This window comes from Macaca fascicularis, chromosome 14 (genome assembly GCF_037993035.2).
Source record: "Macaca fascicularis isolate 582-1 chromosome 14, T2T-MFA8v1.1".
NCBI lineage: Eukaryota > Metazoa > Chordata > Mammalia > Primates > Cercopithecidae > Macaca > Macaca fascicularis.
Genome location: NC_088388.1, coordinates 113,121,112 through 113,144,636, shown reverse-complemented (window position 1 = coordinate 113,144,636; position 23,525 = coordinate 113,121,112). Strand labels below are relative to the sequence as shown.

Genomic DNA, 23,525 nt, shown 5'->3' with positions numbered 1-23,525 from the left:
AAAGAATGAGGATTTCTAAAGCTATTCTTTAGAAGGCAATTCTTTGTATTGCATTTTTTAAATGAGGAGGTGGTGGGATGGGGAAGACAAACAACAGGATACAGGACACGTGAATTTCATGCGAGTCCTGCAAATACCTATCTCTCGGCAAATGATTTTTCTGCCTGGTGTCCACCTTGGTTCAGTGAGTTGAAAGCGATGGGCAAAGCATTTCATCAAGGCCTCACGTCACCGAAAGCCTGGGTGAGAGTTAAGAGGGTCAGTGTTTCCCTGCAGCAACCAGGCCATGGTGGAGCAGCACAGTAGACTGACGTGTCCTGGCCAGTCACAGCTCTGGGGAGCCCCCTGTGGGCACACAGGGGGTCGGAGGGAAGGGGGAACAGACAGACAAGCTTCCATGGGTGGGCCACTCCTGAGCCACAGAAGGAAGAAACAAAGTTGACTGTTCAGAAGAATGTCCAGACCATCCAGTGATGAAGGGAGGGGTGCTGGCATTTTCTACCAAGCAGAAAACACAGAGCCTTCCTTTGCAGATTTTTAGAAAAGGGATCCACAGCAATTCCTCTGGCACATGTGAGCACGGACTGCCCGCTCTGAGGCAGGCGATGGGGGAGGGGGGGATAAGCCAGGTGGTCCCTCAGGGACCCTTCCAGCCCAAGGAATCTAAGAGTCTCAAACATCCAGGACTGAACGACAGCAATGGTATCATTACGTTCATCTTCACGTGGCATCCGAAGCAGCTTCAGGAAGCAACCTGGCAGGCTCAAAGGAGCCCTAGGAAATACAGAGAATCACAGCCCAGTGCCTGACTCCGCAACCACGTAGCTGTGCGACTCTACAGCCAAGTCTTTTCACCTGTCAAGGCCCAGTTTCTTTATCTATAACAGGAGAAAATGGCAGCAGAGAATCCCCAAGTCCCTTTCTAAATCTGTATGGCTATGTTAAAGGAGAAGAATGACCTCTTCCCTTCCTGCTCTCCCAAGCAGGGTCCACATCAGACAGGAGTGGACAAGAACTCCAGGAAACTTTGAAAATGCCTGGGGGAGGGGGAGAGACACAACAAAGCCCCTTACTTTCTTTCTTTCTTTCAAAGTCACTCCCAGCTTCTTTGGGACACAAAAGTATCTGTTAAGGTAAGTTAAACCTTCTCAAGATGAATTTTCCTGCTACTTTTAATTAAAAGTTCTTTAGAATTTAAAGAACACTATTCAGAAAAGGATGAAAAAAAAATTCATTGACACTCCCCCCTCCCCCTCTCCCCTTTCCCAAGGAAAAGAAAAAGCTGTTTTGTGCACAGCTCGCCCAGTCCACACTGTACAAAAGGAGGTGGGCTGGCGGCAAGACACATGAGATGACCCTTTGACCCCGGACCGCTGACAAGTCCTCAATGGCATAAATACCAGATAATCAATCACATGCCAGGAGGGCGAGTCCCCCTGCCCTCGCCCCAGCGTTGGGGTTTATGAGAGATACACTGTAAAGAGACGCTGGCTTCTTAAAAGAGGCCCCCCTCAGCATTCCAGGGGCCAGCCATAATCCCGAACCGGGCCTGGCCAGATCCTTGACCATCTCGTTTTACAGCTTTCATCGCGAGCTTATAAAGCGTTCTGCCCTCCCCATCCCCTGCTGCAAGCTGGCCTTCTTGGTCTGAAATGAAGTCAAACTCCCCACTGCGAACGCAAACGGGGACTCTGGAAATCACTGCAAAGAAGGCGAGGGCAGAGGACAAGCAGGAAATGGGGCAGGTCGCCAGTAACAGCCCAATGCGGGGGAGAGGGGAAGGGAGCCAACCAGGACCTGGGGAAGTGACGGAGAATCAATAAGGATGATACTGATGACAGTGGTAACAACTGTGCTAACAGTAGTTAGTACTGGCTCAACACTTAGTAAGCACCAAACTCCACAGTAAGCACTTCATGTGTATCCTGTTATCTGTCCTCAAAAATAACTCTAGAAGGTGGGCACTATTACTGCTATGCCCATTTTACAGATAAGGAAGCTAGGTGGAGGGCTCAGAGTTCAAATAATTTGTCCAAGGCCACAATGACAGCTAATGACAGGGAGGATGAGATTTAAACCCACGGAAATGGCTCAGGTCTAGATATACCTCCACCCCACACCACCAAGTCTATGGATTTCTGCCCGGAAGGAGAAGAAGGCAGAAATCATTCCGCACTTTTAGGTCACTCACGTGGCTCATGCCTGTAATTCCAGCACTTTGGGAGTTCAAGGAGGGTGGATCAACTGAGGTCAAGAGTTTGAGACCAGCCTGGCCAAAATGGTGAAACCCCTGTCTCTACTAAAACTACAAAAATTAGCTGGGTGTGGTGGTGCACATCTGTAATCCCAGCTACTGGGGAGGTTAAGGCAGAAGAATCACTTGAACCCAGGAGGCGGAGGTTGCAGGGATCTGAGATCACGCCACTGCACTTCAGCCTGGGCAACAGAGTGAGAATCCATCTTAAAAAACAAACAAACAAACAAAATATATATATATCTCAACATATCATCTGAATAGTCAAATCTGCAAGATAGCCAGAAACTAGGCTAGTTTTAGTGGAGAAAGAGTTTGTACATCCAACCCACAAATTCTGAACCCCACTGTGGTACAAGATTCTCATCTCTGTCCTTTAACCCACCTTAGACCCCAGGAGCCCTGGCAGTGAACGCCGTGTCCGGAATGTCTCCAAGGTAATGATGGCCTTCCAAAATTTTGCTCTTGCTCTGAAGCAGTTTACCACGATCCTAAACTAGCCCTGGCAAACAGGGAAGTGGGGCGAGGAGAAGAAGACAGACGCTCTCGGTAACTAATTTTGATATGCTTTTGTTTCAGGGTCAAAGGTTAAATATGGCCACACTAATCCGCTACTTCCAAAATTAAAGCACAAGGGAGCTTTTTCTGTAGCTTAGCAAGAGGGCTTTTTCTCATTGCTGGGGAAATGGTACTGATCCCGCCCATTGAAGGGGGATGCTCGGCTGTTTGAGACAGAGATTTATGCTAATTTGGACAGAACATCCCAGCTCCCAGCTGCAGCGTTCAAGTTATTTATTATTAAGACCAAAGTGAAAGAAATGCAAAGTGATTCTTAAAAATTTTAATAGTCCCTCTGTCCCACCCCACCGGCTTTTGAATAATGCTTCCTGAAATGTCCTACAAAGGAGAGAAGAGAGTAAATGCTTGGGAACCTGATACTCACAAACTGTACACACACACACACACACACACACACACACACACCAGCTTTAGCTGTAAGAGAAACCATTAATGATCAACCCGCACATTTGCAGTGTTTCGCAGAGTGCAAAGTACGCCTCCTTCATCTGCTCTTCTCAGCAGGCTCACTGGGCAAGTGGCTTTTTGACTCTCTTCTACCCATGAGGAAACCAAGCTTCTAAAAGGACAAGCAATTTGCCCGAAGTCTTGCTCCTAATAAGTAGCAGCACCAGGGCTAGAAATGTCTTTGTTCCTGTGGCTGCATTCCTGAGACTGTAGCAGACATACAGATATCCTTCATGAAGAAATACGGGGTCCCCTCAACAAACATGAGACCCACAGCAGGATGCCAGAAGGAACTCTGGTCAGAAATGCCTCTCCAGAACCCATTTTCCTGAAGCTTATCCCTGGGCTATAGTGTACTCCTGAAGTGGCAGGTGAGAGAGGGGTGAACATGCCTGGGGGCCTGAAATTGAGGATTCTCTCTCCTTGCCTCCTGCTCTGACCAACAGCTAAGTTTTCTCTTCCTTAACGCTGGCTGGGGGAATAGTCACCACCCTACGGCAGAGGAGAGCTCCCCAGGGAGGCAGTTGCCTTGCAAGAAATGATTGTCCAAGTGTCAACAACCTGCTGCTTCCCAGAGCCTCAGGGTCAGAGGCCAGGAGGGAGCACAATGGCTTTCTGGAGCTGAAGGGTCCGGGGAGAGGGGCCTCTGGGGATCTCTGGAATGTGAAGGCTGTGAATCCAGGCACCGGGGTCTCCTGTTTTTGCCCTTTTATATCCTTCCTCCCTCCTCAAATCCCAGACAACACTAACCTGAAAGACAGTAGATCAAGAAAGGGAGGGGATTAGTAACAGCCTACATACACATGCATACACAAAAAAGTTTATTTCACAAGAAAGGGCCAGCAAATCCTTCTCCGGCACACAAAATAAGTGCACCCCAAAGCAGCTTTGAGTGTCTCCTCCTCCTGCTTCCAAGCCTTCCCTGCCCACTCACCCCACCAGAGTTGGGTTATCTACCTTTGCTGCACCCATCATGCAAGCCACAAAGAGATCTCCTTAGTCTCTGCCCTCTTCTTGTCTGCTGGCTCCTGAGGGCAAGTCATCTTCGGATGCAGGCACCTGCACAAGTGGTTGCTTGTCAAACCCCACTGAATGAATGAGATTTGCAACAGAATTATACAGTTTGGGGAATCTCTTCCTTCTGAAACTTTCTACACTCTAGAGGTTATGGATCTGGAATGGTTTGCCTGTGGAATCTGTCTCATTGACCCATTCGGATGACACTGAATGAAAAACCTTAAGATAATCTCTCTTCCTAACTTCTGCCCACCACCTAACACTGAATACTTAATTACTGAATACTTAATCACTGAATGGACCAGTGTTTCCCTCATTATTTTCTCTATCATTCAAAACAATAGTGATTAACTTGCTTTTCTACCGCATTGGAGGCCGTGGTATGTGCAGGGAGAGAGCCAGGCAGGTGCAAGATAAAAGCAGCCAAGGGAAGAAAAGGGCCCAGAAAAGCTGGGATGGGAGGCTGTGCAGAGGGCACAGACGGGGGTGTATTGGCATTGCAGGGCACCCTGAAGCCAGAGCCCATGACAGGAAACCCCAGCAACAGGAAACATCACAACGACATCACCTTACATCTGAATCGTGCTTTACTGCTTGCAAAGACCCTACCCCATTCTAAGACCATTTTGGTCCTCACATCCCTTTTTGAGGTACGAAGGGCAGGTATGGTGTCCTAATTTTTCAGACAAGGAATCTGAGACTTGCAAAGGTTGAGTGACTCATCCAAGGTCCTTTAGCTGACAAGTGAAGAGCAAAAATCTGAAGCCAGACAAAAACAGATTCTTCATTCCTGCTTCTAATCAGGAAGCTCCCTTTTGTTTTTGATAAATCATACAATAAACATTTATTGAATGACTATTTGAACTAACACAGTAGAAAGGCCCAAGGCCCCCAAGTGGTTCAGTCTTCACCCTGACTCATGGAGTGGCAAGATAGCTAAGGGCAAGTGGTGTACATCTATGATGCCGGAGACCAGAAGGGGGGTCAGCTGTGAAAAGGGTGTCATAGAGAAGACAAATGAGCTGAGAAGACTCTATTAACACCAGGCAGGCAAGGCTAGGCATGGTGGCTCATGCCTGTAATCCCAACACTTTGGGAGGCCGAAGTGGGCAGATCACCTGAGGTCAGGAGTTCAGGACAAGCCTGGCCAACATAGTGAAACCTCATCTCTAATAAAAAATACAAAAATTAGCTGGGCATGGTGGTGCACGCCTGTAATCCCAGTACTTTGAGAGGCCAAGGCAGTAGGATCACCTGAGGTCAGGAGTTCGAGACCAGCCTGGTCAACACAGTGAAACACGTCTCTACTAAAAATACAAAAATTAGCCCAGTGTGGTGGCACATGCCTGTAATTCCAGCTTCTCAGGAGGCTGAGGCAGGAGAATCACTTGAACCTAGGAGACAGAGGTTGCAGTGAGCTGAGATCTTGCCACTGCACTCCAGCCTGGGCAACAAAGCAAAACTCTGCCTCAATATGTGTGTGTGTACACACACACACACATGTATATATATGTGTATATGTGTGTGTGTGTATATATATACACGCATATATATACACACATGTATATCAGGCAGACAAGACACATGAGAGTGTGGGGGTTAGTGGAAGATGCATGGAGGAGAAAAACAGCCAGGAGAGTCTGGGAAATTCCCAGTGGCTCAGTACACGCATCATAGTGGGTGGCAAAAGATGAGGCCTGTGACTCTGATTGTGAGGGACCTTCTAGGCCATGCAGTAGAGTCTAATATTATCTGGAAATTCTAAACCCTGGTTATACATAGGAATCTCCTGGGGAGCTTGAAAATACATCCATATCTGAGCCCCATGTGGGAGATTCTGATTCATCCGGGTTGAGGTGGGAGACTCTGCTTGCTATTAATACATTTTTTTCATAAAGTTCCTCTAAATGATTTCACTGTGTAGTTAGGGTAAGACAACAAGGATCCTTTGAAGGATAGGAGAGAGAGATGCAAGAGTAGGTATGGGTGTTAAGATGCCAGAGCCATCCTTACCGAAGATGTAACACGTGAGGTCAAGCCCCAAAACCCTGGGCTGCAGCCATCAACTCTGCATCCACCCTCCATTGCCACCTTTGTCTTACAGGAATGAGGCAGTTGTTCAAAGACAGCGGGCATGCCACCATCCTGGGGTCTTCTGTGATAAACCTCTCACTAGGGTCCTTTGCCGGTGTCACTTGCCTTCAGACCAACAAGCTGCAGCTGTCAAACCAAGGGCTCCTGAGAGATCAGGCAGAGAAGTAACATGGGGGAAATAGGTGTCTGGCCACAGCAGACTGGATTTGGGGCAGACAAAGGGATGGGGAACCTAAAAACATCACTCCTCAATTCTTAGTGCAGGTATATCACATCCAATTGCCTTGTTTTATTACTTATCTTTTTAGATACGTATGTTTTCCTCCCTAGCAATAGTTAGCTTTCTGAAAGCAGGGCTGAGCCTGATTTTTCTATTTTGTAAAAATGTACAGAGTGCTCAGAACAGCACAGCTAGTAGGCAAAGTGAGGTTGGAGGAACTCCAGGCCATCAGCATCAGGCTTGCTATGGGGGCTTCTCAGGCCCATGTAGAGCCCTAGGGCAGACCCTGACTCACAGATGGCCAAGGAGGGCTGCCTGGGGGCACAATCTCCTACTCTGGAGATTTCCAGGAAAGGGAAAGAGGAGCTTTTCTGGAGATGGCATAGAGTTGTGGGTAGAGGGACAGAAGGAGTGGTCTAAGACCAGGGATTCCTGGGTTCTAGCCCACAGTGCATCTCTCTAGCCTGCTGTGTGATCCCAAGCAAATCAAAGAACCCCTCTGAAGCTCAGCATCATGCTCCCTAAAGCCCCTTGCAACAGTTCTACAGTCTAGGAGTCTACAGATTTTAGAATTCTAGGACCCCTAATTAGTCTCTCCCAATGTGAAAACACCCCCACACTGGGATCAGTATATGTAAATGGCAATTCCAGGCTGTACTTTTGAAAGGTGGGCGATGTGGCGCCATGACTCGGTACTGGATGAGACAAGTCCTCTTTCTGAGTAGCAGCCAGGCTCCCTCTTGACATCCAGGAGCTTAAGATTTGGAGCCCAGTGAGTATCCCAGAACAAGGAATCTAAGCTAGGGAGCCAGACGAGGTCAGTGCCAAGACCTCGTCCTCTGGACCACTTCTCTGGAGACAGGGGATCCCGAGCCGTTTCAAAATAGAAAAACCCTTGGTGCTCATTCATTTGTCAAAAGCCTCAAATGTGTTCCCCAGAGGAAAGCAGTCAGAGCAACTCTAGGGCCCAAGGGGCAGCTTTCAAATGCAGAGTCTCTCCCTTGTCAATTCCTGTAACTAAAATGAATATGGAAAAGATAATTACCTTTAAAACATACTTAATACTTGAACACATTATCTCTACCTGCAGAAAAAGAATGTTATCTGATGGGATCTTCCCCATAAGCTTAATCAAATTGCTATCTTAAAACTCTCTGGAGTCCTGTGAAACAGTAATAGAAAATCCGAAGCAGAGGCTGGAAGCATTTTATATTTGTTTGGTTGAGGGGAACGTGCATCCCATCTGACAATGCACACTTAAGAGACAAAGTCATTTCCAATCTGTAATGGATCTTCTCCTACTGGGGGCAGGGAACATTGCATCTGACCCAAACCTGCAATCCCTCTGTTAGCTAACTTCTCCTAAGGTTCAGAGAAGATTTCTTTTTTTAATGCCTTTTTCCTAATGCCTGGTTGGGGCTCATCAGCTCCAGGAAATCTTCCCTAGTTGAGCCTGGGATACTTAATGTATGGAGATGCTTAACTTGTTACTTAACTCTGGGTTTTAACGTGGCAAATGAATTGATGCCTATATTTTCCTCAGTCTGCCCAACCCCCGGGCAGCGCCATTTGTTAAATTAGTAGCAGAAGTAAATTACCTGCCCAAATCCAGCTCAGGGCGAGTGACCATTTGCAAGCCTAGAGAAGACCAACAGGGAAACAATTTCTAAGAAGACTGAATGTGGTGACTGGATACGTTCCCAGCATCTCAAGCTTGCCTGGAATGGCCGAGTAAACAGCCACTGCAAAACTGCTTGGCGGGCCCAGTTTATCTTGTTGACAGAAGCAGCAATAGGTGAGAGGTGGTAATGAGTTGCATCTCTGTTAGATACTTCTCCTGCCTGGAGCCCCTGGAAGGTCCTCTGGATACAGGGTCTGGTCCCTGGTGCACAAGTAAGGAACATCAGAGATTATGGGGGAAAAAAATGAATGGGTGTAGGGAGAACACTAGGAAACTATCAAAATGATCATCAAGACATAGGTCTGTTGGTAGGAAAATCACAGATTACAAAACAGCATACACTGAATCTCATAGCCCCATTTGTGATTAAAAGAAGAATCAGGGTGTGGTGACTCACGCCTGTAATCCCAGCACTTCCAGAGGATAAGGCAGGTGGGTCACCTGAGGTCAGGAGTTTGAGCCCAGCCTGGCCAACACGGTGAAACCCCATCTCTACTAAAAAATAAAAAATTAGCCGGGCGTGGTGGTGCATGCCTGTAATCCCAGCTACTCAGGAGGCTGAAGCAGGAGAATCACTTGAACCCGGAAGGTGGAGGTTGCAGTGAGCCGAGATCATGCCATGGCACTCCAGCCTAGGTGACATAGCAAGACTGTGTCTCGGGGAAAAAAAAAAAAGATAGTGGGACACAGAGAACATATTTCTTTTGTTTGTAAGTATTTTCTAATTTCTCCATACTGAAACCGTATTACAGGTATGATTTTTCTTAAAATGGGGTGCCTGGGTCAATACCGTCCACATCTTGCTTTTGACAAGAGTGACTCCTCCCAAGTCAGATGATGGCTGGCTTTTCTTCTAGAAACCTACACAGAACGCAACTACTCCGTCTCCTCCTGACTTGGCAGATGTCAGACTTACTACTTTACCAGATCAGAGTTCGGACCTGATCCTTCCTTCCTGTTTCTGAAAATGGAGGAATGGGGAGGGCAAGGCGGCATCCCGGAGCCACCCCTACTCCCTGCTGCCTTCTGTGAATAGAATGATTCTAAAGGTGCCACAGTCTCCTGCACTGTCTGAATGGTCACTATAATGCAAAGTGTTACCTAGACAGTCCTGTAATGCTGCAGGTATAGGAGACTGGGTTAAGTCTGTAAGAACCAACAACATACCTGGAAGTTGTTTTTTATTTTAATTGAAATATAATTGATGTACCATAAAATTCCACCCTTTTAATTTGTTGTTGTTGTTGTTGTTGTTGTTGCTGTCGTTTTTGCGGGGGGTTGTTTTTAACCGGGAGGGTCGTGCTCTGTTACCCAGCCTGGAGTACAGTGGTGCCATCAAAGCTCACTGCAGCCTCAAGCTCCTGGGCTCAAGTGATCCTTCTGCCTCAGCCTCCCAAAGCATGAGCCACTGTGCCCGGCCCTTTTATTGGTTTTTAATGTATTCACAAAGCTGAATACCATTACCACCACTATCTAATTCCAGAATATCTTCATAACTCCAAAAAGTGACTACCCATTAGTAGTCACTTCCCATTTTCCTCTCCCCAAAATCTGTGGCACCCACTAACCTACTAACCATCTAGAGCTTTCTGTTCTGAACATTTTCACATAGATGGAATCATATAATTCATGGCCTTTCATGTCTTGCTTGTTTCACTCAGCACGGGATTTCCGAAGTTCATCCATGCTGTAACATGTATCAATATTTTGCTCTTCTTATGGCCAAATTACAGTCCATGGTATATGGATATACCACATTTTGTATATCCATGCATCAGCTGATATACAGTTGGGTAGTTTCCACTTTGATTGGCTACTGTGAACAACACTGCTATGAATGTTCATGAGGAAGTTTTTACATGGACACATTTTCAATTCTCTTGGGTTGGGAGTTACTTTCCGAAAATAAATTCTTGTTATTAGGTAGTCATTTGTCTCTCTCCCACATTAAAAACAAAAAGAGCACAGGATAGTTAAAAAGATCAGAGACGGCCGGGCGCGGTGGCTCAAGCCTGTAATTCTAGCACTTTGGGAGGCCGAGACGGGTGGATCACGAGGTCAGGAGATCGAGACCATCCTGGCTAACACGGTGAAACCCCATCTCTACTAAAAAATACAAAAAAAAAACTAGCCGGGTGAGGTGGCGGGTGCCTGTAGTCCCAGCTACTCGGGAGGCTGAGGCAGGAGAATGGCGTGAATCTGGGAGGTGGAGCTTGCAGTGAGCTGAGATCCGGCCACTGCACTCCAGCCTGGGCAACAGAGCGAGACTCCATCTCAAAAAAAAAAAAAAAAAAAAAAAGATCAGAGACGTCCAACTACTTGGGTTCCAAATAATTGATACCTGCCTGTCCTTACAACACTCCAATCTCACACACACACTTTAACTGCATCCCCTCTACTCCCTCCGCCCGGGGCTCTGCAGGACCCCATCCTTAACCCACAGCCCTCACCAGCCCAAATTATGCCTCTAAGCAGGAATCTTCACTGCAGCATATGAAATATTTAAGCTGCTTTTCTAAATATATACATTATTTAACCTACAGTCTATAAAATATTTATATTGTTTGTCTCTGCTACCCCCAAATATCTGCATTATTTACAGTACAGTTGGGGAAACATTAACCTATGGGTTTTGCCTTGTGCATTTTTGTTCCTATTCCCTGTGTCACTGGGGCACACACAGATTGGAGAGAGGCAATAGTGACAGTGCTCTTGCCCAGGTCACACAGAAGGCCCTGGGAATGCAGGAGATAACAGCGTCCAAAGCCAGATGGACAGCACTGTGGTCACCTCTGTCACCTCGTGGTACCATGGGAACAGGGAGCAAACACCCCGTTATTTCCCGAGGGCAGTTTTGTGTTCCAAACTCAGCGCCCCGCTGCTGTTGATACTTAATTGATCCCCAAGTCTCCCACATGGGGAGTCACTCCCACTTCCAGCGGAGCTCATTCTTATTTGTGGCCTCTGTCACCCCCTCCAGGTGTGACCGCAGTCCTTATGTCAGTGTAAGAAAAAGCTCTCTTCTTACTCACTTCCTCTGTCAGGCCCATAGTGAACAGGACAGCAGCCCCGACCTCTGAGTGCTGGTACAGGCCCATTCCCCTGCGCTGCATTCTCCATCTGGCATTTATCTGTTCTAACAGCGGGAAACTGAGGCACCTGCCAGTGTGGCTGAGATACTGATGTCCATGAATGCTCCCAAAACTCATTTACTTGTACTCGCAGCCTTTTCTTTTTAGAAGTCCTCCTTCCATAGACAGAGACTCGAAGGTGATATTTTTCTTATTTATAAAGTGACTTTAATTTTTAAAATTATGTACGTGATACGTGCTTATAAATCATCACTATTATTACTCAAAAATAGATAAAGCAGAAAGTAAAACACCTTTGCCCTATAATCCCACTTCTAAAGATCATCATTGTTAACAGGTATAGAGCGTTAGAGAGTCTTATAGGATGGCTTTAGTATTTTATATGAAATGGGACCACACTATATAACCTGTTTTCTCTAACCAGCTTTCGTCATGCAAAACATCATGGGCATCTTTCCACACCACCATTAACAGACTCCTTACCTTTGGATATTTAGGTCATGCTCATTGCTTTGTAATTACAAATAATGTTGCAATCAGCATCCCTAAGGAACGTTTAGAAACTTTGGTACATAAAGGCCAAAGTCGGGGATGAAACGCCAAGGGTTTCTGAGCATTTGCCACACTGTCTCAGGAGCCTGCTGATACCAGGTCCTACTGCCACTGCGGTCGGTGGTTGAGACACTGGTCCCCGGACTCCTCAGGGAGCAAAGGGAGCAACCCTGGGCCCGGCTTGGCGGCACACCCCTCCTTAACTTAGACACCTGCAATGCAATGCCGAGAGTGTGCAATGAACTTTCTCCTCTCCTGGCTGTCTAACTCAGAAGGTTGTCTCCAACTCCTCCTCCTCCTCCTCCTCCTCCTCCTCCTCCTCCTCCTCCTCCTCCTCCCACCTCCACTACCCTTGGGTACCTCTACTTACCCTGCCTCTGTTTTGAATCTCTAAAATAATGTGACAAGTTAATGATGGTACAATTATCTAAATGTTGAACAGACATGTTATCTAAGTGAGTCGGATTGAGATTCCATCCTGCTGACAATAAACATCAATGGTGGAGCAGAAAGCGATAGGCAAATTATAGCAAACCCTGCAATTTCAATGCTATTAACTTTGGAGGAATAACAGCCTTGAGGCCTGTAAACTCTGAATAAAATAGGCCCTTGTGTTTGTCCAACTATTAAATCAAAATGCTACCAACATCCTAGAAAAAACAAGGCGATTTATGGCCTTTCAAGTTTCAGTTACACATTGGTTTTTATTAACTCCTTTCTGTCATCGGGCAGCCGTGGCGTCACTAAGGAGAAGGGTGAGAAGTCAGAGAGGAAAGACAGGAGTGGACAGTGGGAGAGAGAGGGATAAAGGAGAAGCTTGGGGGGCTGAGCATGGGCACGAGGGGAGACGAGTGGAAACCTGACATCAAGAACTGAGGTTGATTATCAGGACTCAGATGTGGGGACAATTCTGAGAGTGAAAGGGCAACTCAGACCAGTGAGTATGGTGAGTCCCACCAGATCACCCCAAGAAACACCAACCTGGAATCCCAGTCCTGCCACTGGATGAGTCATATTATTTAAGCCTCTCTGAGGCTGTGATTCCGCATCAGTGATGCAGACAGCGAAGCCCCCTGAGTGGTGTCCTGATGACTATATTGGACCATACATGAAAAGCTGCAGTGCTGAGCACAGACCACGCTCTGAATAATAGTCCTCAAAGACCAGACTCTATCCTTCCCCTCCAATTCCTAGAACAGTTTTTAAGAGGCAAAAGATCGTCATCTTTAATCCCTTCTTCAGACACAGTCGGTATTTAATACATTGTTACTGAATAAGCTACTAAATAAAGTGGAGGAATTCTTGTCTACTGGTGAGGGACAGAAGCTGCAGGCCTCTAAAAATAACAGTAGCAAGCAGCTACCACTTACGCATACATCAGTCCTCCTTTCCAGGGCTCAGGGCTTCACATGTATGATTTTTTTTCTTTTTTTCTTTTTCTTTTTTTTTTTTTTTTTGAGACGGAGTCTCACTCTGTCACCCAGGCAGGAGTGCAGTGGCGTGATCTCTGCTTACTGCAAGCCCTGCCTCCCAGGTTCACACCATTCTCCTGCCTCAGCCTCCCAAGTAGCTTGGACTACAGGTGCCCGCCACCACGCCTGGCTAATTTTTTGTATTTTTAGTAGAGATGGGGTTTCACCGTGTTAGCCAGGATGGTCTTGATCTCCTGATCTCATGATCCGCCCACCTCGGCCTCCCAAAGTGCTGGGATTACAGGCGTCAGCCACCACGCCTGGCCCCACATGTATGATTTTATGTAGTTCTTACGGCAACCATTATGATTATTAATCATAGTTTACAAACGTGAAAAACTAAGGCTGAGAAAAACACAGACCATCAACACAAGATCAGAATCTTAGGCTGTCCTTGGAACCAGAGAACCCCCCAAAGAGCACTTTTCTTGCCCAATTCCCACACCCTACCTTGAGAGAAGCAAGGAAATGAAGCCATTTGTCCCGTATGAAGCAAGTCCATAGAAGAGCCAGGATAAGAACCTAGTTCTCCTTCTCCTAATTCATTATTGCTTCCAAACACCATGCTGCCTCCATATCCCCAATGATAATTTGCAATCACATTTCTGCTAGGGTGAGAAGCCGGGGAAGGACAAGGTCTGTGTTCTGCCCACTGCCCAACGGCATACATGTCCGGCATCCCCATCCCGGGGCCCAGCATCCATGTCCAGCATCCCTGTCCCGGGATCCAGCAGCATCCATGTCCGGCATCCCTATCCTGGGGCCCAGCGGCATCCACGTCCAGCATCCCCATCCTGGGGCCCAACATCCATGTCCAGCATCCCCATCCCGGGTCCCAGCGGCATCCATGTCCAACATCCCTGTCCCAGGACCCAGTGGCATCCATGTCCGGCATCCCCGTCCCGGGGCCCAGCATCCATGTCTGGCATCCCAGTCCCGGGTCCCAGCATACATGTCCAACATCCCTATCCCAGGACCCAGCATCCATGTCTGGCATCAAGCGACACTCAAGATGTCTGTGGAGGAAATGAGCTTCAGCCCTTTCTAGTCCAACCCTGCCTTGCATCGATTTTCCTTCTCCAATCCCAAAAGAGCCAAACACCATTGATCCCCTCAAATCACTGTCCAGGAGAGTGACGCTTCATATAAAATGCACTGGGGTGATGAAAGGGCAGAGCACAAAGGACTTTCAGGACAGTGAAGTGGCTATTCTGTATGAAACAACAATGGTGGGTGCATGTCCTTACACATCTGTCCAAATCCACAGACCGTATTTTGAGTAGAGATGGGGGTCTCTAGTACAGAGGGTCCACAGGAGGGAACCCTCATGTGTACTGTGGACCCTGGGTGATAGTGATGTGCCAGCGTAGGCTCACCGATTGTGACAAACGCACCACCGATGTGGTGTGGGATGTTGATGGTGGAGGAGGCTGTGCACTTGCGTGTGAGGACAGGGGTACAACGAGAACTCTATACTTTCCATTCCATTTTGCTATAACCTAAAGCTGCTCTTAAAAAAATGAAATTTATTAATTTAAAAAATAGTATCGGGGGCCCCTCCAGAAGGTGGCCAGAGGGGCCCTGGGAGCCGCTAGGATGAACAATGGAGAGAAAGAATGGTTGGTCTGGGACAGCAGGAGGCGGCTGGGTTGTTCCTCCCTACTCTACAGCAAGCGGCTCCAGCACAGCCGAGAGCCTGTGCTTGGAAAATAAAACTCTATATTAGGCATCAAACATGCCTTTATAGTAACAGCATGAAATTAGGTCAAGAGTAAATCTATGCTGGGGCACTGACTGTACAAACAGCAGCACATGACCCTCCTCCCAAAGTGCCTATGACGTTCCGCGGCCGTTCTTGAGCCTGAGCTTTCTCATGTTAAATTCCTTGGCACAGAATGTGAAATGCTATACAAATCACCTCTGATATTTATAAAAGTCAAATGCTATTATGTTTTCAATGGGGAGGTCACAGCAAACCACATGGAGTCTGCTTGTCCCTCTGATGACTCACTGTCCTGTCCTCCCTGATACCCTCCACCTTGGGCAGGGGTTTGAGGCTCGTTCAGACTTTTTTTTTTTTTCATGTAAAGTTTAGGTAGATTAAGTTATTTGTCATCATCTGGCCCCCTCCCAGCTCCTCTGGGACCGACCACTGGGAGGCTGTTCTTGAGAGGAGGAACCAGAACAGTTGCTAGTTTTCCTGTCATTACAGGACTTCTTGGTGCCCAGCATTGTCCCTCGTGCCAAGCTCAGGGCAGGAGGGGGCAAGGCCAGCAGCTATCCTGAGGGAAGCAGCGTTGCTGCTCACCCTTTTAAATCCTCTGCCTTCTGCACTCCAGCCTGGGTGACAGAGCGAGACACTATCTCAAAAATAATAATAATAATAATAATAATAATAATAATACAATACAATACAACACAATAAATCCTCTGCCTTGCCCGCTACTCCCACCCCACCCCCTTCCCCCACCATGATGACCCACTACAGAAAATTCTCCAAACAAGGACTTCATTTTCTACTCTGAAGTTCAGAGCCAGAGACTGTCCCTGAAGCTTCCTCCAAATATTATTAACATATCAGGAGAGAGAGAGGGGCCAGTGCAAGCAGGCAGCCAACAGCAAGGTTGGAGATACAGTTCTGCACCTCCAAAGGGGGAAGCCACACAGTGCAAAGAGAAAGGGAGACAGAGAGAAACAGAGAGTGGGGGGAAGAGAGAGTATATGCCTCCTAGCCTCCTTCACACCGAAACCAAGAGGACCCTTTGGGTGGGGTTCCCTCCAATGCCCACTCCCTACTAGGAGGGAAGAGCAGAATCTGCAGCATGGACCCTCAGCTGCCAGAGGTGTGCTGTTTCTGGACTGCAAGACTCTTGCAGCCAACACACAGTGGATGAGAACCAGCATCTCAACATTTGCATCTGGTTGAGTGGCTTCCCCTGTGACGCAGTAATGTGGAAACTAAGCAACTTTTTCTAGGCCAGTAAAAGAAAGTACTTATTTTGCAATCACAGTGGAGAGAACCTTGGGCTGAACTTGTGGGCCCTAATTCTACTTTGGATTGTTTGTTCTTAACTGACCCCCTTTTTCAAATAGGGGCTTTGATCCACTGATCCGCACATGAGAGCTGATAGCCAGGCCACCACAGGGAGGGATGACAATGTTAACATGTGGGCTCTGGGGTCCAGAAGGCCAAGGCACACATTCAAGTCCTGCCCCGGATCGGTCTTCCTTAACCTTTCTGGGACTCAGTTTTCTCTGGCAAAGATTAGGGAGGAAAAAAGGTCTCTATTTTTGGATTATAGTGAAGACTTCATAAAATAATAACTCAAAAGTATCCAAAAGAGTACAACTGTTGAATTATCTGTGCCTGAGGCAAGTTCAGCCTACATGCTCATTTCCTTCACAACATCGTAACCTTCAGGAAGGCAGGGCCCAATTTCTGTTCACTATTATGTATTAAGTCCACAAAGTACCGAGCATACAGTAGGTACCTAAAAACTCAGAGAACGAGGAAATGAAGGAACTACAGGATAAGCCAACTATACAGGCTATTCTGACAGCAAACTTGAGTCACTAACCTGGCAGACCTTGCAGGGCAGGTTGAGGGCTGGAAGAGAGAGCTGAATTGCTCCAGGGTAAGTCTAGGGTCTAGTTCAACCTAGTACCCTGGGCCTGCAGAGGGTGGCCTTAAGCTTCCCAGCCTCAGAACTTCTAAACCTAGGAATGACCTGAGCTATCTCTGTCTGCTTCTTTGCCTCTTTTTTCTTACTGGGGAAAAGGTAGGATGAGGTAGAAGGTTCTATCTGAAGAAGTCAAGAGATAGGGAATATCCAGGTTCCTGGTGATAGCAGACATGGTTCAGGACCCCCCCAGCAACCCAAAATTCCTGAGCCTTCACCAGTCACTGAAGCCTCCTCTAAGATGTGGAAGGGCACAGGCCTGGTGCTCCTGGAGGCTGGTATACCTGCTTAGTCTCGATTCCAGTTTTGCGGCCTGTCTGGCCTGGGTTTACATATCACGTATTTAGATATCAACAGGGAATGGTTCCTTTGGGAATCTTTGGGCATTCCAGACCTCAGGGCCTTAAGATCTACCAAATCTGCTCCATGAGATTGCTCAAGGTACGGAGCTTCAATATGCCCTCACTTCTCTCAACTGTTAGTTCAGTAGGCACATTGCAAATGTCCTCTTGGCCAGAGGACATAGTCAAGGATCCTGGAAGACCTCACCATGGCCTTGCAAAGCAGGTGTATACTGTTCCTGTTCCACCATCACCGTCCTCACTGACTTGGCCCTTCCCCATCACCAACCCAGTGGGAGAAATACATGTTCTCAGAGGCCTCTAAGGAAGACGAGGATGATGCAATGAGAGAAACTGGCACCTCCATTTCCTGAGCGCTTATCCATGCAAGGCCTATATTGAGATTATCCAGTCTGTAATGGGGCTGGAATTGGAATCTAGATGGTCTGACACCAGATCCCAAGTTCTGGGTCACTATGCACCAAATACCCTGCACTTGACATCCTGATTTTAGGCTTCCTGGGGTTCCTCTTCCCTGCAATTTGCATGACAAACCTGCACCACTCTGTTAGGGCTCAAACTTTCCTAGGAAGTAATGCCTTCTAGAGATCATCCCATCCACTTCCCTGCCGTCATGCAGGTCTTGTGTCCCCAGGCAGTCATTTGCCCATCCCCCTTTCCTGCTGCCTGACTCCCTCAGTCTCTCTGGCCAGGTCCACACAGACCAGTCCTGGCCCCAACTCCCCCATGTTCAGATTACAAATAGGTAGCTGCTCTGGGTCCCCTACAGATGGACTGAAGGAGTTGAAGGTTCCTACAGGTCACCCTCGCGGCCTCTTCACTCAGACCTCCCATTTTCTCCTGAGGGCATAATGAAGACTGCCTAGCCTCCTACCCTGGAGCTCAGCAGCCAAGTTATCTCACTGCCCTCTAATTAACACCACGGATCCTGTCTGTTGCCCCCAGGCCTGTTCAAGTCCCAAATGGGGATGTACAGTGGCTTGAACAACATTATGATTTGTAAAACCCACTCCTAATTAGTTTGACTTTGAATAAAGAGGGTAATTATTTTTAAATTTATTAACTGCTGCCTGGCCAGAGAAGTTTCCAGATCAAATGACATGGAGAAGCTATTTCTGCTCAGTGATGCAGCAATTTATATTACTGATCGGTCATTAAAACCTCTGGCACAAAACCACTTGTGCTTCCTGAGCCAAGATAGTGTCCGTGTGTCAAATTTCAAACCCAGAGTATAAATTAAGCCATTAATGGTATTTATCAGTTTATCTGGACTTAAAGAACTACTTGCTAATTTAAGACATTCCTGATATAGCAGCCAGGTGGTGCGCTGGGTGTGCACGTGGGTGTGCACGTGCGTGTATGTGTGTTTTCTCACTTTTATTTCACTGAACAGTGTAAAAAAAATTCTGATGTGTAAATGAAGCACAAGCATCTCGGGAACTGCCTAGCTGTTAATTCCTCACTGCTCTGCAACCCAAACATTTTGGAAGCAGCAGTGTTTTGCAATATGTATTTGTCATAATATAAAAGGTGTAAAATGATCTCTGTTTATCTCCTCAAAGTCTTCGTTGTACCAAAACAGAAAACTGAATGTGACAACAAAGCCTGAGCCCAGCCCAACCGTCGTCAGCGTGGCCTCCTAGAACACCAGCTTGAGCCCGTCAAGATCTTGAGGGCAGGGGGCATGGAGGGGTCACACACACCAGGACAGAAATCCAGGTCAAGTAGGGTCAAAAGGGATGAGATGTGAAGATGCCATTCTCTTGGATAGACTGGAATTGGAAATAGTTTCCATTAAGTTCATTTTCCAGTTTCAAGAATACCTGTACGACACCATAATCACCTGCCCTATGCAAAGCCACACGTGAACTCCATGAACTCCCACGTGGCAGCCTTGGATATGAAACTGATCTGATTCAGGCAAACTGTATCCTACTCCAGGAGGAGGATGTGCACATCAGGGTGTTGGGGCTTCACAGTGCAATGGGGCACAGGGATCCAAAAGAGCTCTTCCCAGGCAGGGCCATGAGCTCAATGACCTCTAAACAGGATCACTCTGAACCATTCAGCCTACAGACTCCTGGACAACACTCAGTCAACGTGGAGGCAGCCAGGGAGTAGTAGAAAGAGCACTTGAGTTGGAGTTGGGTCAAGTTCCAGTTCTCTACTTCCTAGTGGGCAGTCTCTAGGGCCCCATGGTCTCCTCTGTTAAATGGGTATAACAGACGAACGTGTTTTATAAACTAAGGTAGCAAAAATATCAAGTGGTATTGGCATTATTTTCACTGTCCCAGGGTCTCCATTCCTTCTCTTTTTTTTTTTTTTTTTTTTTGAGATGGAGTGTCGCTCTGTCGCCCAGGCTGGAGTGCGGTGGCGCGATCTCGGCTCACTGCAAGCTCCGCCTCCTGGGTTCATGCCATTCTCCTGCCTCAGCCTTCCGAGTAGCTGGGACTACAGGCGCCCACCACCACGCCCAGCTAATTTTTTGTATTTTTAGTAGAGATGGGGTTTCACTGTGTTAGCCAGGATGGTCTCATCTCCTGACCTCGTGATCCGCCCACCTTGGACTCCCAAAGTGCTGGGATTGCAGGCGTGAGCCAACGTGCCTGGCCCATTCCTTCTCTATTTCAGAGCTCTTCCCTACCTACTCTCCTGTTGGTTTCCCAACGATACCTGGTCCCCCACCTGGCTTTTCCCTCTCTAACAGCTTCAGTGATATTTTCAGTGTTCCCTGTTATCAGGAAACTCCCTTCCTCCAGGGTCCCCTTTCCTGGAATAGAGAGGGCAAATAGATTTCAGATTGTATTCTCTCATTGATTATTAGGGGGACTGAAAATCCACCTGAGTTCAGCAGGAAGTAGAGCTATGAGTGATGAATGAGCTCTGCCACATGTCAGAAAGAGTCACCAGGGTCACACAGGACCCCTCTTTGCCAGCCCTATCCTGAGGGTAAGGCTGCTGTCAAATCTCCCCTCGGCACTGAGCACGACACCTGCCCCACACAAGGAAGTGGCTCTTCCCTGCTGGGGGAGCTCACCCACAGCTCATACTAAGGCTGGCAGGGAGCCTTTCTCAAAGCATCCACCTTGGTCTCTCACCCCTAATTTGGATTCATTTTCTCCATTCCCCATCCTTTCAAGAGCTCAGTTTACTCAATCTCTATTGAGCACACCACATGTGGCCTATTGAGCAAGCCACATTTTACCTTAACATCAGCAGGGGGCACTCGGTAGCTGCCCTCTCCCTCCTCCAGCAGAGAAGCCCCATCCACAAGATCTCTGGGGGAAAACAAAGGGCCCAGGCCACCATATTCAGACCTTCAGCTTCTTTCAAGAACAGGGCATGTGCCTGAGTTGGTCACCATCATATCCCCGGCGGGTGCCAGGCGCACAGGGGGTGCTCCATACCTCTGGGGTCTGCCTGGGAACAACCTCCACAGCTGCTCATCCCTCGGGGACTCAGCTTGCTCCCCTGCCTCTGGCTGAGAGGGCAGCTTGCTCCCTGATGCTGCAAATGTAATCGGGATGGACAGAATTAAGCTGCTTGGCAAAGCTGGCTCACAGCTCATTCCCCCAGATTAGAACTCTCAGAGTGGGATTCTCAGTTACCTGCGGTCTAGCAATAAGAAAATGGCTGGGACCCTGGGAGACTCGGTCCTTCCCTTGCTTTCACGACAACAAGCTCTGGAACCCTGGGCAAAATAACCTAGCCAGGTCACCTTCTCTATAACTGAGCTAGGGAGATGCTGACTGGAATGACAGCTCACCTGTAAAGCTCTCCTCCCATCATGACAGGGCAAGACCCCTCCAGGCCAAAGCTCAAGGTACCATTTAGGAGGCATACCATTTAGTTGTCTACTCAGGAAAGGACAAGAATGCTGAAATATTGACGACAATAATCTTAACAGCAGTTGACTAGTGTTCTTCCTCCTTCTACTTGAGTCCCCTGTGGCAGCTTGTTTCCAAAGATGGCTGCCATCAATTCCTCCTTCCCTATAGGTTTCTGTCACTTCCCTACTGAGAAGGAGAGTCCAGCCTTCCACCACCTTCGATCTGGGGCTGACCTATGACTATCTGATTGATGAAATATGGTGGAAGTAATGCTGTGTACTTCCAGCCTAGCTTTTAGAGGGCTGGCAGTTTCTGTGTCCTGACTCCTGGAAACCTGAGCTGTCACACAACAAATGCAGGTTACTCTGCTGAAGAGAGAAGCCATGCAAAGGAACACTGAGACTCAGAAAATTGAGTGAAGGAGCCATCTCGGACATCCAGCCCAGTTGAGTCTTCAGATAACATCAGCTCCAGCCATTACCTGATGGAAACCACATGAGACCCCAAGTGAAAACCACCCAGCTGAGCCCAGTTACCCACAGAACTGTCAGAGACAATAACACTTTATTGTTTTAAGCTACTATTGCAGTGGTTTGTTACATGACAATACTCTCTATGGTCAATCCTCAACACAAGAACCAGAATAATCTTTTAAACACATAAATCAAGTCATGTCATTCTCCCAGTCAAAACCTTTCAATGGACTACTTTTCCACCTTCTCTATAAATGCACATCTGTGTGTGTGTGTATGTATTATATCTCAGTAAAGCTATGTATGTGTGTGTGTGTGTGCATGTGTGTGTACAGTCAAATGTCACTTAGTGATAAGGGTATGTTCTGAGAAATGTTTCATTAGACAATTTTGTCTTAAATAGGGCACAAGGAGCCAAAAGAGCCCTGCCCATGACGGGGCATGATCCTGAGCCTTTTAGCCCATGGACAACACTCAGTCAGTGTGCAGGCAGTTGGGGAGTTGTGGAAAGAGCACGTGAGTTGGGTCAAGTTCCAGCTCTCCACTTCCTCGTGGGTAGCTTCTAGGCTACATCCTAGAGCACATTTACATAAGCCTAGATGGTACGGCCTTCTACACACCAAGGCTATATGGGACTGCCAATTCCTCCTAGGCTACAAACCTTTAGAGCATGCTACTGTACTAAACACTGCAGGCAATTGTAACACAATGGTAAGTATTTATGTATCTAAACACATCTAAATGTAGAAAAGGTACAGTAAAAATATGGTATTATAATCTTATGAGACCACTGTCATATATGCAATCCATTGTTGACCAAAATGTCATTATATGGTGTGATATAGTTTGGATATTTGTCCTGCCCAAATCTCATATTGAACTGTAATCCCCAGTGTTGGAGGTGGGGCCTGGTGCAAGGCAATTGGATCATGGGGATGGGTTTATCCTGAATGGTTTAGTACCATCCTCTTGGTGCTATTCTCATGACAATGAGTGAGTTATCTGAGAGAACTGGTCATTTAAAAGTGTGCAGCTGCTTCCCCCTCGCCCAACTCTCTCTCTCTAGCTCCTGCTCTGGCCATGTGACATGCCTGCTCCCCCTTTGCCTTCCACCATGGTTGTAAGCTTCCTGAGGCCTCCCCAGAGCCTGAGCAGATGCCAGCATCATGCTTCCTGGAAAGCCTGCAGAACTGTGAGCCAATTAAACCTCTTTGTAAATTACCCAGTCTCAGGTATTTCTTTACCGCAATGCAAGAACGGCTTAATACATGGCACATCACTCTGTCTGTGCGTATATGTGTGTGTATGTATACGTATGTGTGTATATATATGTGTGTGTGTGTATGTATCTACATATGAAAGAGAGGTGGCATGAGGGATGCCAGTGACTCTTCCTGACACTGGCAGAGCTCATTTATATACATGTACACACCCATGCCACTTTTCAGAGATCTAATACACATACCATACAATATAAAATTCATGTCTTTTAAAGTGTACAGTTCAACTAATACATAGAATGGTTCCTGACTTAGGATTTTTAACTTTATAATTGTGGGAAACCATCACAGTTTTGAAGTAATGTACAGGATATAATACATTCCATGAGATCTTCAACACTTTTATTATAAAATAGGTCTTATATTAGATGATTTTGCCCAACTGTTGGCTAATGTAAGTGTTCGGAGCACATTTAAGGTAGGCTAGGCTAAGCTATGATGTTCAGTAGGTTAGTTGTATTAAATGCATTTTCAATTTATTATCTTTTCAAC

At 47.1% G+C, this 23,525-nt stretch overlaps 1 protein-coding gene and 1 long non-coding RNA gene across 12 annotated transcripts in view; one reads left to right on the top strand and one right to left on the bottom strand.

Annotated features, from left to right (window-relative positions):
- The window catches only part of ZBTB16 (zinc finger and BTB domain containing 16), a 197,119-nt gene that overhangs the window by 42,022 nt on the left and 131,572 nt on the right, over positions 1-23,525 (bottom strand). The window lies entirely within an intron of this gene.
- Positions 3,353-9,456, top strand: LOC141408523 (uncharacterized). The gene is made up of 2 exons (XR_012423721.1): positions 3,353-3,651; positions 9,150-9,456. It is a non-coding gene; the product is annotated as an uncharacterized lncRNA (long non-coding RNA).